Here is a 16,987-nt window from a genome sequence, read left to right on the forward strand (position 1 = left end):
AAATGTTATGCTGAAAGTGTGTGTGTGTGACTCTGTGTGTGTGTGTGTGTGTGTGTGTGAAACAGAGGGGAAGAGAGAAATGCTAGCATTAGTATATGATAGTTAGAGAATGCAGCATGGATATTACAGTTCTTCCCATCTCTATGTTTCACTTCTAATGGTTTAAAATGATAAAGTTATACAGCCACACAATTTGATTTCCTTTTTGTGAAACAGGGGGCATTAAGTTTGTAAATATGTAAGTGGTATTTATCATGAAAGATAAAGTAAAATTTAATCAGTATAAATATAGAACAACTTCTTTACTTAAAATATTTCATGTAAACTTCATTCTGGTTCCAAAATAGTAATTCTACCAGTATTCTTCATTTACAGACATGAGTTCAGTTCCAGATGGTTATTTAGGGACATTTTAAAGTATTCAAAAATCATACAGTGAAGATATGGTTAAGGTCCTGGAAAATACGTGACTGACCAAGTAGTATAGTGACTATGATAAATTCTGTTTCAAAAATCATGTAACAAATACTGAGGGCTATCTACGGAGATAAAATAATTGCCACATTTACCATATTTTTGTTTCCTCTCAAAATAAATCCAGAGGCTTCATTTGGTAAAGGGAGGGAGAAGAGGACAGAATACAACACAAGTTTCCTAAGAATATGTAATTCTGTAATCAGTAAATAATATGTCTTAAAACATCTATTTTCTTTTACTCTGTGCCTCAACAGATAATGAATAGAATATACCTTGTAGAATTTACTATTTTGCTTATACTCTTCTTTTTACTTCTTGAAATTTCCTTAGCTCTTTTTTGTTGTACCCTCTCTCCTCCTCCAATCTTGAATGCCTCAATGTTAATCTTGGGAAATGACTATACTACCTGGGGTGTGGTTTAAAGTGAGAGTGTGGATGAAGGTAAGAATTGTAATGTGCTGTTTATCTACATTTTGCTAAAGAGTCTATTTTAAGCATACAATCCATTTTATATTATTTCTTTTTCTCCTCATCTTCAAGTGCTATTAATCAAGAATCATACCTACTTCATATCAAAAGAGAATTCATCTATTGACACTGACTTCATCCTTCTTGGCATGACAGATGACCCTCAGTTTGGGGTCAGCTATTTGGAGTTTTCCTTTTCATTTATATTGTCACTCTACTGGGGAATATAGGCTTGGTGGTCCTGATCAGAGTGAGTCCTCGCCTTCATACCCCCATGTACTTTTTCCTCTCTAATCTGTCCTGTCTTGACTTCTGTTTTTCTTCTATCACAATCCCAAAAACTTTAGAAAACTTATTATCTAAGTTACAGGCTGTTTCTTTCCTTGGATGTGTGACTCAAATGGTCTTGTTCATAATCTTTGCCTCTACTGAATGCAACCTTTTGGCTACAATGGCCTATGACTGCTACACTGCCATCTGTTATGCACTTCTTTATCATGTCACCATGTCTAAATTCCTTTGTCTCCTCTTGGTAGCAGGATGCTATCTTGGTGGCCTAATTAACATGGTTTCTGTGACAAGTTCTATTGCACAACTATCATTCTGTGAGCCATGTGTCATTCCCCACTTCTGTGACATTCCTCCACTATTGGCATTGGCTTGCTCTGATCCTTGGGTCACCCAGTTATTGGTTATTGGTTGTGGAGGATTCACCCTGGTCACATCCATCATAGTGATACTTGTCTCCAACATCTCAGTCCTCATGACAATCCTAGAATTCCCTCAACTTCTGGCAAACAGAAAACTTTTTCCACTTGTGCTTCCCACTTAACTGCTGTGGGCCTGTACTACGGAACCACTATGTATACTTATCTGCAGCCTTCTCGACATGAATTCCAGGCAGGAAATAAGATGGTCTCAGTGTTTTATACTATGGTGATTCACATGCTAAATCCTCTCATCTACAGTTTGAGAAACCAAGAAGTGAAAGTTTCTCTATGGAAAATATTGAAACTAATTCCCTAATCTTCCATTTTGTGTCTCAATAATGCAATATATTTCAAGAAGACTTGCTCACAGTTTATGTGTAGTATTTGTTTTATAAATGATGTCTTATTTAAATATTTTTGATTCACAATGATAGTTTCTACTGGACATAATTCAAAACACATGTCCATTGCCAATCAAACCAGTGTACCCATCTCCCTCCATCAAGGAACCCATACATCCCCTGCTCTCATTTTCCCCAATGCAATTGTGTGGATCAGTTCCACATTTATGTTGCCATGAATGTATAAGGTCTTATTAACTGCAATTGACTCACTGTTCTGAAGAGAAAAGGCAGTAAAATAGGAAGTAATTATATGGAAAGGTAGTATACTTTTTAACATTGACAAGAAATACTTTAAAGAAGGAAATATATGTGGGTATTTATATGTTGATTTGAACTGTGAATAGATATAGTAACGAATTAAAATAATTGTAATATAAAATGTTCTCAAAACAATGTAATTTGACTATAATTGATAGAACATGGATGAAATGTGAGGTGTAATTATTTGCTTTATCTCTGATTTGATATTAGGTATCAGATATTTGTTTTATCTTGGATGAGATTCTCCGATTGAAAATTTTCTTGGTATCCCTTTTGCTGAATAAGTTCTGAAAATAGCTTTCATAAGCATCCAAAGGACTTTTAAATGAGTTGTTTAAAATACTGAGCCTATGTAAGTCTTTAAAGTGTTAGGCTATATATGAACTTCCCACTTAATTATTGATGATTATTAGAGTAGATTATAAAGAGATTGATGTTTGGCTAACAAAGAGACAAGGTACACTAAGCATAGCAGGATTTTCAAGTTCTTTATAAGGAACAATGAATCACTGATTGATGGAGTATCTAGGTCTGAATTTCAGCTATGATATTTTACATGCAAATTATAAATGGGCTTGAGTCAAGCCCATTGGCATTCTTAAATATAATTTCAATAAGCAACAGAAGTGTAAGTAGAACCGAATTAATTTATATAAACCAGAGTCCTCCAGATGGTAAAAATGTGTAGAGAAATTTGTTGGCATTGTTTGTCTTATCTAAAAATATTGAAGAACAGGCTTATCTTTTATTTATTTATTTTTATTTTTATTATCGAAATCTTATGGTTAACAACTACTAAAATGGTGGTTTCCATTGAGTACAATTCCAACATCATATCCATCACCAGTGTACCAGCCACCTATCTCGAGAAACCCTACACCCCTCCTTTTCAACCCCCTCAACACAGTTGTATGGAATAGTGCTCCCATTATGTTAAGAATAGGTCTTTTTCAAAGCAAACATTGCTTATTTGAAAACTATAAACCTTGATATCTTGCCTTTGATCACTTAATATCTAGTAATACAAATTAAATAACTAATTTGGGGAAATAATAAAATTGGCTCATGTTGCAAAGACAAACAGAATGTAGTTTTTTTGTGTGTGGATGTATTTTTTTAATTATATAATTCATTTATACAGAGAAATCATCTGGATTGTCTATTTACAGTATTTTTTTTCATTGTCTTTTCCATTGGTCAGAATGTAGTTTTATTTACATTTAGTTCAGGCATATTTGGTGGGACTTAAGATTAGTTTTGCTCTCCCTGTTATCCCAGAAATTAGATTTTTACTAGGGTCTTCTAAATCCTAATTTGAAGAGGAATTATTTATTTACTAGCCATATGTGAAGCAATTGCCTTGGAGTTTCATATCCTTATATCCAATGATCATCTAGATTATTCATCAAAATTTTCTTCAAATACCCAACAACTGATCATGAAGATGTAATACAAATTAGTTGTCGTTTTTAGTTTTAATTTTGTTTTGTATTGAGGTCACACCCGGTGGCGCTCAGGGGTTACTCCTCGCTCTGCACTCAGAAATCATTCCTGACAGTATCAGGGGACAATATGGGATGCCAGGGATTGAACCAGGGTCATTCTTGCATCTTCTGCATGCAAGGCAAATACCCTACTGCTGTGCTATCACTCCAGTCCCATCTTGTAAGGAATTATGTTTTCATGTAATTCGCTGCAACATGGATGGAACTGGAAGATATTAAGTTAAATAAAGTAAGCCAGAAGAAGAATAAAATACAGGGTATCACGTATATGTGGTTTAAATCGGGATTTAAGTACTCAGAGTATAGTGAGGAGAAAGAAAGAAATTGAGTGGATGAGGAGAAAGACAGATGTGAAATAAGAGGGGACAAAGGCTAAGGGAACTCAGGTGTATTGATGGTTTTAAGGAAGGATAGTGGACCAGAGCCATAGAACAGCAGGTGTGGCATTTGCCTTGCAATGTGGCAGACCCAAGTTTGGTCAGGAGATATTATATGGTCCTCTGAAACTACAAGAGTGATATCAGAGCTCAGAGCAAGAAGTAACCCCTGAGAACCTCTGGGTATGGCCCCAAACACAACACAACAATACAAAAAGTAATCTTTAAACGTTAGTGTAACTCCACCCTGGATTTAGGTGTAGCTACCTGAGACCCACCCATTTCTGGGAGGGGACTTGGGAACCAGATATTATGTGTGACCTTACCTGCAAGACCCCACCCATTCCTGGGAGGGGTCTTGGAAAAGGTAGATAAGCCTTTGAGCCAGGGGATTAGGGGTTCTGCCCTGCTGGGCTCTCTGGCTTTTGGGTCTTTGGCTTTTTGGTCTTTGACCAGCATGGAGGTCAAAGGAAGATGGCTGAAAGGAATTAAGATACAGGGTAGCTAAGAATGGCTGAATGCTTGAAAGGTGATAGGGCATGAATAAAGTTGAATCTTCCTGATGCCTGCCTGTGAGTGAGTTCAATACCCATCGCTTTCCTGAACCCCAGACCTGCCGGTTGATGGGGGATGAAGCCACGTGGCCGGGGCCTAAGGACAAAGGCCTCCATCCTTCACCATCCACCTCTATCCTTCACCATCCACTTCCATCCACCATCATTCTTTAATTATTTGATACAACATGTTAGAAAAGAAAGGACTGAATTAAATATCCAAACCACTGAGTCAACAACAATGAAAACATGAGACTAAACTTTTAACAATCAAACTTCAAAAGGTGATGTCAGTTTGCAGTGGGTGTGGGTATGGGATAGCCTCTGAAAACACTGTGACATTGTGACAGTGGTGGTGGGATTGGATGTGAAACATTGTGTGTATAAAACTTAATTATGAGTACCTTTGTAAATCAAAATTATTTAAATAATAAAACAAAAGAAAGAAAGAGTTCCTTGGGCTCTTCAAACACTGTTCAAAACTGAGAAATTTTAACTTACTTCCTTTATTCTCTTGTTACTTATCTAAATCAATAGTATCACTATGAACCCATTTCCTAAGCTCTGAACCTGTTTGAATCTTTGTAAAAAAATCAACAAAATCCATCAATTCTCCCCAAAGCTTCTTATATTATTTTACTCCACTTCTACTAACAATGTTCTAAATCATAGCACACTGCAATTTTGGTCTATAATAGCAAAATATTATTCTATCTCTTCTATGTCCACGGTGTATCCTATTAAACCTAGTTAACCAGTGTGGTTTAAATATAAACCCAACAAAATATACCCTCTTCTACCTTTCACACCGCTTCAGTCCTTTCTATTTCTCCCATTGCCTATGAGATAATCTCCAAAATACTAAATTTAACATGCAGAGCTTTCCATGTCTTGTCTTGTCCAAGATGTATTAAATCTTTGAAACACAAAATTAAATCCTACTTTATTTTCCAAATAGATTTTCCTGATATTTTGAGTAAAAGTAAAAATTCACACAACATTTTCATTACTTTATAATAAAATTCTTTGTTTTGTGACTTGTTGTTTTGCTAGCCTCTACTGGCAAGTTGGAAGGATGGAGCTCTATTTAGCTAAGTTTTTAAGCCTCTATCTCTGTCTGTCTATGGATCTAGCATCTAAGAAAGGTTCAAAAAAGCTTTAGCAGAGTTGAAACTCACTCAGAACTAACCTTTATTCTAATAACTAGTTCATTTTACTCACCAGGAAATGTTATACCCTACTGCATAATAGAGGAAATGTAGAAGAACTCTATTCTGGAACATAAGCTTTTAAAAGCTGACTCTAAATTTTGCAGATGTTTCTAATGACTCTCATCCAAGATAAGGAACTTGAACCTCATTTATATGGTTCCTATATTTTAGTTCTCTGCTGCCCAAATGTTTGGCTGCTAATGACATGCCTTTCCTATATTCCTGTTATCAGGTAACTGCCCCCCCCCCCAAAAAAAACATGGTGTATTTCTTTATGCACTAAAGACTACTCTGGAAGATTCAAAATTAATGATACTGAATAATCAGAGATAGAAAGAACCATAAAGGTCATTGATAGTAATAGGCTTTTGTGCCTGTGTTTTAGTTGTTTGTTTTGGAGCCAAAAGCTACAGTGATTAAGACTCACTACTGGTTCTTTGCCTAGGAATCACTCGTGATGATGCTCTAGAGACTATTATGGAGCCAGGGATGGAACCTGGTAGGATACATACAAGGCAAATGCCTCTTTACCTGGAATTATAATAAGTTTAAATTGAAAATAATTTCTTTAAAGAAATAAAGACCAACACAGTGCACAATTATAGAGAACAAGCAATGTTAATCAAACCTATTGTATTAACATTTAAAGAGAGTAACACCAAGGGAGAGCAACACTCTAGATATCACTGACACAGTAGTAAGTGACAGACACATTAGAATTCAGTCGCCCTGATTAATGTGCCAGAATTATCTAGGCTCTGTCATAATGTATGATGCTTAACACAGTTGAGGGCAAGCATAAGACAAAATGGGCTTCATCAAACAGACCTGAAGTCACTGATCTAGCATCTCTCTCATTGGTAAGTAGAAGTGCTTCTCTCCTTCTTATGACAGTTAGTTTCAAAGATACTTTTTTTTTTTGGTTTTTGGGCCACACCCGTTTGATGCTCAGGGGTTACTCCTGGCTATGCGCTCAGAAATCGCCCCTGGCTTGGGGGGACCACATGGGACACCGGGAGATCGAACCACGGTCCGTCCTACGCTAGCGCTTGCAAGGCAGACACCTTACCTCTAGCGCCACCTTCCTGGTCCCTCAAAGATATTTTCAATCTCATAAGATGTGATGGATGTCAGTGGACACAAAATTATTTAGATATAGAATTTCTTACCACCAGAATTGACTATGTGACTTGGAGACCCAGAGCAAATGTAAATATGAAGTTCCTTGTTTAAAAACACACAGAAAAAATGCCATTAACGATATTCAAATAGCAAGTTTCCCCTTTCAGTGCAGCTTCACTCAATCTGCCATATTATTTATATTTATGTGATGTACAACCTCTATGATGTAGAAATACTTTCAGAGAGAATGTTGGCATGAAAAGGTGCCTAGTGCCCTATGCTCTTTTATTTGGTATATGTATCCACTCACTCGCTTCCATGTTCTTTCACTTGCCAACCATTGGACAGAGATACAGGGAACTAGTCAGGAGTGAATATGTTGAGCCAGAAATATTCTCTTTCTATAGATTGACAGATCTAACCCAATGTGGTCAGGCAATGACCAATTGTTGGATGCTTGTAAGACAAACACCTTATTCGCTGCACTATCACTAAGGCCCTTAAATAATTTATTTCTTCATAGCTGTTGCTATGAAGTTTAAATAAGGTTTATTATTAGCTAGAAAAATACTCACAGTAAATACTCAGAAAACATTATTTGTGCTTCACAGAATTTATATTTTTTAGATATCCAATACAACATCAAATTTGTTTACTCTAGCTCTGCTGAAGGCCTGTTTCAAATGGCATTTAATCCATATTCATAGCCTATAACCAGATTGACTCTTCAGTGGATCCTAAGCCTTGTGGGGAAACTCCACTAGATCTGAACAAATTGAGTGATTCATCTAGATGTTACTAGAGTTTTTCAAGGTCTTTTTTTTCTTTCACAAGCTCAGAACTCATCTGAGCTCAAGCTAGATTTTTACCACAGCCTCAGGGAGCTCATTTTCAATTCTGTTACACCTCCATGAGCCTCATAATAAGTGGAAAGCCTCATTGTCATAAAAATAATGGTTACTGGTTATTACCAGAAAAATATATCCCAGGTAATCTCTGTACCACTGTCTTAGCTACAATGCTCCAGAATTAGATCTATAGGGTGGACACTGAGGAGGGCCGGAGTTAAGGACAAGTTTTAATACCAGTAGTGCCTAGGCCAGATTTTCTAGTGAGGATATGATCCTCACTATAGGCACGATAGGCAGTTCTCTGTAAATTAAGGTAATAGTTACCTTCCTGCAGACTGTCCAAGAGGATAATAACTGACCACTTTGTCTCTGGATCCCTAAATCAGCATTGCAGCTTGTGCTCATTTGTGCTTTCAGTTAGCTTTCAGCACATTTTTTACCCTTCATGCTCATCCCTTGTGTACAATCCAAATAGACTCAAATCACGTTCATGTGATATGTCCTCTTCTATATCTGTGCAGTGCTTAGACCAGCAATTGCTCTTGGTGTCTCTGATGGAAGAATCCTGATCAGAATGATGGTTCCCTGTCTCACTAAACTTGGTCAGAACAAGTGCCCAAAATGAATCTGTGAGTTTGAGAAAATCATCAGATATTGGTAGAGGGGAGCAGGGTCCATTATAAGATCCCACCACCTCCAAAACTGAGCATCAAAGTCTATCTGACTCTATGATTCTCATCTATTGTCCAAGGTGAGAGGGGCATCATAGGATCTCTTTGCACTCAGGGATGGCAATTCTGTCACATAGGTAACTTGAAGGGATCTATCTGTTCAGGATCATTCCATTCCAGGGATACGAGCAAAACTTTCCTCTAGAATATTGAATGTCCTGTTTCTCAAGTCTCAATACGTGAGAGGACAGACTGAAGCAAATAAAATACACCATACCCAGAAGATTATAAATTCTGGAGAGCTTTAATTTAGCTGAGTTTTATATCACATTACACAAGTGAAGATAGATGGGTAGATTTCTGGGATCAGAGCTTTAAGCATGAGCAGTGGGGACAGATTTCTTGCTTCTGGAGAGGCAGAATTCATATTTTATATTTCTGAGAGCATGACTAGGCTGAGATCAGTGAAAAACTAAAATTAGTTCTTTCATCAAAAAACAGTTTTGTGTCCACACTATATGTACTAATTTGCTTTAGGCAGCATAGTAGTATAGGAAAAAATGAGGAGAGAAGAACCAAATAGAAAGCATAGCACTTCCTTTGGGGGAAGCATAAAATATTGACCCTAGGAAAAAGTGCTGAAGCACTTGAAAAAATTGAATAGAAATTGATTTTACTTTGCTTTTCTTGAAAAGGGATATATAAAATTATATAAAATTCCTTTTCAATCTCAGGAAGTTGCCACCAACTTCCCTTTTAATCTTAGAAATATTTACCTAATCTAAGAAAGTAAACACAATTTAGAGGTTGAGTTGATAGCAACACACATATTGATGTTAATATATCTTCAGTAGATAAATGCTGGTTGGACATAGAGACTAATTAAAGGAATTAAATTACTTTTTCTTTAATCATGAAAAAATGCATGATTTTATTACTGAAAAACCGAGAAAGGTCAAGTAGAGGAATAAATATAAAGAGGACACTTCCATTAACATTTTAGTGCATATCATTTTGTAGCCAGCATTTAAATGTGAATACAAACATGTTTATAAATATATTCAGTTACAGTAGAAGAATATTGCAGTAACTCTTCTGTACTTTGCTTTATCACTTAAAATAGTTTAGAAAATATGAGAGTGTGGGAGGTAGTATGCTTATCTTGCATGCTTCCAATCCTTGTTTGACTCTCTGGCACCACATATGGTTCCACAAATATCACAAGGAGTCACTCAAGGAACACAACAGGGAATAGCCCCTAGGCATTTCCAAATATGGTAAAAATGTATATATGTAAATACATGTATATTAAAATATGAATGCATATAAGCATTTTCTACAAGAATTTAATGTTTGCCTAATACTCCAATGTATAGATGAAGTCTTATGACTAATAATTAATTAGTAGATTTGAGGACACTAAAAGGAAGTATATATAAAAATAAATTATATCAATGTGCTCCAAAAGATGAAACATATAATTTAAAATGTGGACTGTACTTTGTTAAATGCATAAATAGGAAGCTATGGTAAATGTGAGTCCTAGAAAGAATAACTATTTTCTATGCTCATATGTCATGTGAACAGCCTTTGAAGGAGACCTTCATTTTAGTGGGTTTAAAAAGTCTAAGAGATTTTACCAAACATTAACACACAGTATGTAGTTGAACATGCATTTTATATCAGTGTAGATCTCTGACACGTTTGTGGCAGCCTGTGGGTTTCCAAAGGATGGAGGGAAGATGTTCTATAATCTAGTCTCTTGGCATCCAGGTGGGAAACCATAGTTAAAAGGAATTGTACTTTCACTGAAGTTGAGAACCTTTTGGGGATAGATGATCATGCATGCATTAGAGAAGAGAATGCCAATCCTTAGAGGAGGCTAAGAAAGCATTTGATTTTATTAAGGAGGATTATCATAAGAAAGGTAATGAGTAAAGTTTCAGAATAAAAAGTAGAACATAATAACTGTGAAGATGTTGAATCTGATGACTCCAATGGTGCTTTGAAAGCAGGTTTTATAGGAGTGTAGCCATGGTCACAGGGAGTAAATAAATACAAGCAAAAAAGAGATCAAATCTGATTGACTTTTTTTGGGGGGGTCACACCCAGCAGTGTTCAGGGGTTACTTCTGGCTCTACACTTAGAAATTGCTCCTGGAAGACTCTGGGGGACCACATGGGATGCCAGGACTCAAACCACCGTCCTTCTGCAAGGCATGCCCTACCTCCATGCTATCTCTCCAGCCCCGAATCTGATTGACTATTATCATGACCACTATATTCCCTACTATAGTAATAGCATAAAGAAAGAAGAGTAATTCAGAGAGGATTTAAAATAAAGGTAACTTTAAGGAGAAAGTCAACATTAAGCAACAAAACTTTGCCATAACAGTTAAATTATCTCCATATTTCTCATACTAGAAGAAAAATTTCCAATACTCAAACTCTGAGATTTTGCAGATATTTTAGACGAGGGCCCCACTTTTAGCTTTTAATTCCCTGAGTTGTCACAAAATCAAACAGGCAATTTGCAGTTGTCCCAAGGGGTAAAACCAATGCACATAATTTAAAATTCATTCAAAGTCATGTTTAATTAACATAATATTTAATTCTTCTTTAATTACTTTTAGGAACTCACATATTGCTTTGGGTAATGAGTAAATTATACAAAATTAGTGTGTCATGACATGGAAGATGTTAGGAATCATTAGTCCGAATAGATGGTTTTCCTTTCGACTTGATCATTGTCACTACTGAAATATTTAAAATAGATAATATTTTCCTACTTTCCTTTCCTTCCATCTTCAGTGAGTATTATGTTGAGACTTGGAAGATTATGTATTTGCCCACCATATTTGCATATGGAACTTGAGTCTCTGATCAAGCCAAGTGTCATCATCTCGTACATTTCATGTCATAAAGATAATAAGAGTTTTTCTCATATATTACAAGAACATAATAGATTTCTCTCTGTTTTTTAAGAACTGAGTGAGATAATGCACAAAAGTTATTTATGAAAATATTGCCATTTTAGTAAAATTCATACTTAATGTAGCTGTAGCAGAAGTGTTCATTTACACAGCAGGGGAATGAAGAAAGTAATAACAGTAATGGCCACTAATAGAACAACCTTTGGGAAGCTATGCAATTCAGTTCTATGAAAATCTAGTAGCTAGTGAAAGAATAATTTTTCTTTACTGAAATATATGATTTATACCGCTTTACTCAAAATATGCAAATATTACTTGTATTGTGAAACATTACACATTAAGTCTATGGCAGCTGGTCTAAGGGTCCTGAAAAACAGTCAAGATTTTTCCTGATCAAGGAGCACAAATGAAGAAAATATTCCAAGTGCAAAGAAGCAGGACATTGGATGACATTTTGCAACTCCTTTGCACCAGATTGGAGGTGATAATGGCAAGATGGTCACAGATAGTGGTTATAGACTCTATTGTCATTTTATTATTTTTTTTATCAAAATAAGAAAAAAAATCACATAATCTCACTATCTCCAATAATTTAGGTCAGGGCCAGAGAGCAAACTTTCATTTAAGGGAAGTGTATACCATTAAGATTTCTCTCCATCTCACTTTCTTATCTTCTTTTTCCAATATAATATTTTCATCATTTCCATATATTATTTTTCATGCAGAAGTATAGCATAGAAAGAAAAGCAGTGAGACATCTTGGGATTTCTGGCTTTCCCACGCCTGAGAATTAGAACTCCTTAGCATTCTTCCCAGAGGGCCTGCCTTCTTCAGAGGTGAATCAGCCCGTCCACAGATTTTGGACATAGCTGGCTTCTGCTGGGTTGCTGGACCCTGGCAGACATCTTGGGATTTCTGGTTTTCCTGCGCCTGAAATTTTATCTCCTGAGCATTCTTTCCAGAGGGCCTGCCTTCTCCAGAGGTGAGTCCCCAGCCCAAAGACTTTGGACCTAGCTGGCTTTTGCTAGGCTGCAGAAGCATGACAGCTGCAATTCACGGTTCCAATTCACTTCGCGACTGCACATCTTCTAATTTTTTTGTTTGTTTTTGTTTTTCGGGCCACACCCATTTGATGCTCAGGGGTTACTCCTGGCTAAGTGCTCAGAAATTGCAACTGGCTTGGGGGGACCATATGGGATGCTGGGGGATTGAACCATGGTCGTGATGTCTCCTTGGCTTGGCTAGCGCTTGCAAGGCAGACACCTTACCTCCAGTGCCACCTTGTCGGCCCTGCATCTTCTAATTGATTAATACTACCATAACATAGAAAAATCCACAATACAACCTCATAGTCAAACACCATGCACATAGAATGAAGATGATAGACATGATGATCCAAAAAATATGAACCATCAGATTAGTATCTCAGATAAGGAGTTTAAAATAGAAATATGGAGGATACTCATGGAAATCAAAGAAAACATAGCTCTATCTGAACCGAATACAAAGACAGAAATTAGAAAACTTCAAATTGAAATAACAGATCTGAAAAACACAGTAGCTGAACTGAAAACCTCAACGGAAAGACTCTCCAATAGGGTAATAGTAGCCAAAGACAGAATCAGTGAACTGGAAGATGAAATTCAAAACAACTCCATGTAGCAGAAGAGACTGGAAAAAAACTTAAGGCAAACAATCAGACAATAGAAAGTACTCAAAGAATGTAAACAGATGAAAATAGAAGTCTTTGATAAACTCAACAGAAACAACATAAGAATCATTGGAGTTCCAGAGGCTAAGGAAGGAAATCCCCAGGAAGAATCAATAGTCAAAGACATCATCACAGAGAAACTCCCAGAGATAAATACTGCATGCAGTCAAATCCTGCATGCCTGAAGAGTACCAACTAAAAGAGACGCAAAGTAAAATACCCCAAGACACATCCTTGTTACAATGATGAATGCTACAAATAGAGGTAGAATACTGAAAGCAGCAAGATCAAAAAGGGAAATTACATTCAAAGGGGCATCCATAAGATTTACAGCAGACATGTCACAAGAAACTCTCAAGGCCAGAAGACAATGGTGAGTTATTGTGAAAACCTGAATAAAATGGTTGCTTCACCTAGAATACTTCATCCAGCCCGACTCAGAGTTCAGATTTGAAGGAAGAATACATACCTTCATGGATAAGCATCAGCTCAGAAATTTTACAGAGGCAAAACCAACCTTAAAGGAAAAACTGAAAGGTCTACTTTAAGACAAGACAGACCAACAGACACACCAAACTTATAGAGAAAAGTAAAATAAAATCCCATGACAATCGTTTCCCTCAATGTCAATGGACTAAATGCAACAATTAAGAGACACAGAGTGGCTAAATGGATCAAGAAGATGAACCCATTCTTCTGCTGCCTACAAGAAACTCACCTGAATAGTCAGAACAAAAATAGACTACAAATCAAAGACTGGAGGAAAATAATCCAAGAAAACACCCTTAGAAAGCTAGGGTGGCCACATAAATATCAGAGGACACAAACGTTAGACTTAGAAAAGTTGTAAGGGACAAAGATGGACACTTCCTACTAATCAAGGGATATGTGCAAAAGGAATAAATTGCATTACTAAACATATATGCACCCAATGAGAGATCAGCAAAATACCTAATACAATCATGGACAAATTTGAAGGAGGATGTCAATAATAACACAATAATTGTGGGAGATCTCAACACGGCCCTGTCAACACTTGAAAGGTCAACCAGACTGAAATCCAACAAAAATATACTAGCCCTGAAAAGAGTAATGGAAGAAAGAATTCAGGAAGATAGATGTATATAGAACACTACAGCTTCAGAAACCTGGATACATGTTCTCCAATGAACATGAGTTATTCTCCAAAATAGACCACATGCTGCACATAAAACATACCTCCATAAAATCAAGATAGGCATTTTGCAGGCTACTTTCGCTGATCACAAGGCTCTGAAATTAGATATGAACTACAAAAGGACACAGAATAACTTTAACAACTGGAAATTAAATAGCCCATTACTGAACAACCAGTGGGTCCGAGACAAAATTAAAGAGGAAATCAAAATTTTCCTGGAAATAAATGACAATGAAGACGTAAACTATGAGAATCTATGGGAAATAGAAAAATCAGTACTGAGAGGAAAATTTATAGCTTTGCAAGCACACATAAGGAAGGAAGAAGGAGCATACCTCAATAGCCTAATCACATAGCTTATAACATTAAAAAATGAACAACAAAAGGAACCAAATATTGGGAAACAGAAGGAAATAACAAAGCTTATACTAAATCAATGAAGTGGGAACCCAAAAAACAATTCTAAAAGTCAATGAAAGCAGAAGTTGGTTCTTTGAAAAAATAATATTAATAGAACATTGGCAAAACTCACAAAGAGAGAAACTTGATAATCTGTATTAGAAATGAAAAGGGGAGATCACTGCAGATATTGCAGAGATTAAAAGGGTAATCAGAGAATATTTTGAGAAACTCTATGCCACTAAACATAAGAACCTGGAAGAAATGGATAAATTCTTGGTCTCTTATAACCTTCCACAGTTGAATAAGGAGGATATAGCATATGAAAACACCCACAACACTATTAAGGAAATTAAAACAGTAAACAAATGTCTGCCCCCAAACAAAAGCCCAGGCACAGATGGATTCACAAATGAATTCTTTCACACCTTTCAAGAGGAACTACAACCAATGCTGGCCAGGCACTTTCATAAAATTGAAAAAAACGGGTACAATTACAAATAGCTTTTATGAAGCCAACATCATCTTGATACTAAAACCAGACATAGATGCTGCAAAGAAAGAAAATTACAGACCAATATCTGATGAACACAGATGCAAAGAACTTCAACAAAATCCTGGCAAATAGGATCCAATGCCTCATCAAGAAGATCATTAAGATCAAGTAGGTTTCATTCCAGGAATGCAAGGATGGTTTAAGATCTGTAAATCTATCGACAAAATACACAACATCAACAAAAAAAAATAAAAATCACATGATCAAAAATAGATGCAGAGAAAGCATTTGATAATGTCCAACACCCATTCTTCTTTTTGCTATCACTATAGCCCATTATAAGGGCTTTTATTTTATTTTAATTTATTTTTAATTATGAGAAAAAAGATGCAAAGAAAGAGGACAAGGTAAAGTTACAGTAGGACAATCACCCATAAACACAATTTTCAGAAGTCCCCTTGTTAATATCTTAACTTTGAACTTTCAGCCAAAGAACATTAAGAAAAATAAGACAGAACCCATGTAGAATTACTTTGTCCCACAAGTGCCCAGATTGTAATAAATAATATTTCTTAGCAGCACACAAAGCAATCTAAAGCCATAAAACATATGGAACTCCTTAAACATTGAAGGCATAGTACTTTTTTACATTTCCATGCACATGCATATTAGTTTAAGTTAACCTCAAAAGTTTAAGTGGGTTGTTTTTCTTTTATTTTCATTTTGCCATTTTTTCTTCTTTATTTGAACATCTTGATTACATAAATGATTGTGATTAGGTTTCAGTCATGTAAAGAACACCCTCTTCACCAGTGCAACATTCCCACCACCAATGTCCCAAATCTCCCTCCATCCCACCCCACCCCCACCTGTATTCCAGACAGGCTTTCCAGTTCCCTCATTCCTTCACATGATTATGGTAGTTTTCTGTGTAGTTATTTCTATAACTGCATTCACAAATCTTTGTGGTGAGCTTCATGAAGTGAGCTGGAAGTTCCAGCCCTCCTCTAATTGTCTCTGAGGATTGTTGCAAAAATGACTTTTATTTTTCTTAAAATCCATACATGAGTGAGACTAGTCTGCGTCTCTCTCTCTCCCTCTGACTTATTTCACTCAGCATGATAGATTCCATGTACATCCATGTATAGGAAAAGTTCATAACTTCATCTCTACTGATGGCTGCATAATATTCCATTGTGTATATGTACCACAGTTTCTTTAGCCATTCGTATGTTGAAGGGCATCTTGGTTGTTTCCAGAGCCTGGCTATTGTGAATAGTGCTGCAATAAATATAGGTGTGAGGAAGGGATTTTTGTACTGTATTCCTCTGTTCTTAGGGTATATCCCTAGGAGTGGAATAGCTGGGTCGAATGGGAGCTCAATTTCCAGATTTTGAAGGAATCTCCATATCGCTTTCCATAGAGGCTGTACTAGATGGCATTCCCACCAGCAGTGGATAAGAGTTCCTTTTTCTCCACATCCCCGCCAGCACTGATTGTTCTCATTCTTTGTAATGTGTGCCAATCTCTGTGGTGTGAGGTGGTATCTCATCATTGTTTTGATTTGCATCTCCCTGATGATTAGTGACAAGGAACATTTTTTCATGTGCCTTTTGCCCATATGTAGTTCTTTTTTATCAAAGCATCTGTTCATTTCTTTT

The sequence above is a fragment of the Suncus etruscus genome, chromosome X, assembly GCF_024139225.1.
Source record: "Suncus etruscus isolate mSunEtr1 chromosome X, mSunEtr1.pri.cur, whole genome shotgun sequence".
NCBI classification, from domain to species: Eukaryota; Metazoa; Chordata; class Mammalia; order Eulipotyphla; family Soricidae; genus Suncus; species Suncus etruscus.